Below are 1,453 nucleotides of genomic sequence, written 5' to 3'. Positions count from 1 at the left end.
ATCTTTGTTGACCAAAACTTGAGTTCGTCAACCTTCCCTGCCTGTGTCTAATTTGGTGACACTCAGTAATACAGTGACAAGTGTCACTATACATGCACATGCAAAGTTGGGGCATTTTGGAGGGGGAGAGTCTGCCTGCTTTCACATTATAGGAAGAGATGATTTATTTTCAAAATCCAATGCAAACATATATATATATCAAAAAATTATAGGCTCAGAAGTGTCTTGATAGAAATCTATATCACCACACTCTGTTAACCATCAACCAAACAGTCCATAACAAACTAACTTGATAATGAAGAATCCAAATGATTAGCAATTTGTAATTAAAAAGCAAGTATAGAAGCAATTTAAAGCTGGATCTAAATCAAGACAAAACTAATGATTCATTGATAACAAAGTACTATTTCCAAAAGTTGTTGAAAGTACAATTAAACGGATACATGGAGTAGGAGTTTTGCAATGCTGCCAAGCATTAAGTGACAGCCAGATATTTTAGAAGAATACAGAATTAGAGTGTGCAGTAAACTCTAACATAACTAATTTTAGTTTATAATTTTAATAGCCCCTTCTAAATCACTGAGCTACTAGCTAGTCTTTAGTAATATGAGAAAATGAATGCCTATAAATTTGTGATCTTTTACTCATATGCAAAGGATTACAATTCATGCAAAGGATTACAATTTTGGAGTGGTTAACAGCCCACCAATGGACCTCGGAATATACTCTGCAAGGTCTAGTTGAACACTGAAGTCCAGAAATGAAAGTGACTTGCCCAAAATGTTAGTGGCTCCACCTAGGTTGGAACTCAGGCATCCTAGTCCCTGGTCAATGTGTTATTTTGGCTTTCCCATGATGATACCTTGAATTTAGGGCCTGATTAGAGCAGGAGATAATGAATCTACAGCAGTGAAATAATCTATTGTGAATTTAGACAGACCTCTGAGTTCTTACCCTAATTTTGACTCAGGTGTTAATATATTTATTGTTGTTGCTCCCCGAGGATGACCTTGGTAATAATATCATAGTTATAAAACACCTTATTATTGACTGACTGCTTTCAGGAAAATTTTATTATTTGCTCTTTGGAATCAATCTTGTATGGTAAGTGCCACTGTTATTTCTATCATTATGCTACAGATGATGAAACTGAGACTTGGAAAAGTTAAAGTGACTCATGAGTGTGCAGATAAAATGTTTGCCCAGGTTTTTTTTCTTTTTTTTTTTTTTTATTCTTTCCTTAAATTTTTTATTGATGTTTCTAATTATAAAATGTTTCATAATCATGTAGAAATCATAAAATATCATAAAAAATATAGAAAATGGAAGGATAATTTAATAAGAAAAAAATAAAATCAGGCAAAGAAAACTACTGGTTTTCTTTCCCTTTCTTTCCCTTCTCTCTTCCATGCATAGATTTAGAATGAGAGTCATTGTGTATATACTATTTTTT

The 1,453-nt window shown here is 33.0% G+C and overlaps 1 protein-coding gene across 1 annotated transcript in view; it reads left to right on the top strand.

The window, feature by feature from the left end:
• The window catches only part of LOC103604833 (chromosome unknown open reading frame, human C1orf87), an 84,260-nt gene that overhangs the window by 18,605 nt on the left and 64,202 nt on the right, over positions 1-1,453 (top strand). The gene's annotated exons all lie outside the window — the stretch shown is intronic.

Source organism: Galeopterus variegatus, unplaced genomic scaffold, assembly GCF_000696425.1.
Source record: "Galeopterus variegatus unplaced genomic scaffold, G_variegatus-3.0.2 Scaffold5423, whole genome shotgun sequence".
In the NCBI taxonomy this organism is placed as follows: Eukaryota; Metazoa; Chordata; class Mammalia; order Dermoptera; family Cynocephalidae; genus Galeopterus; species Galeopterus variegatus.
Note: the sequence above shows the minus strand (reverse complement) of the source record. Positions and strands in the feature narration are given on the sequence as shown.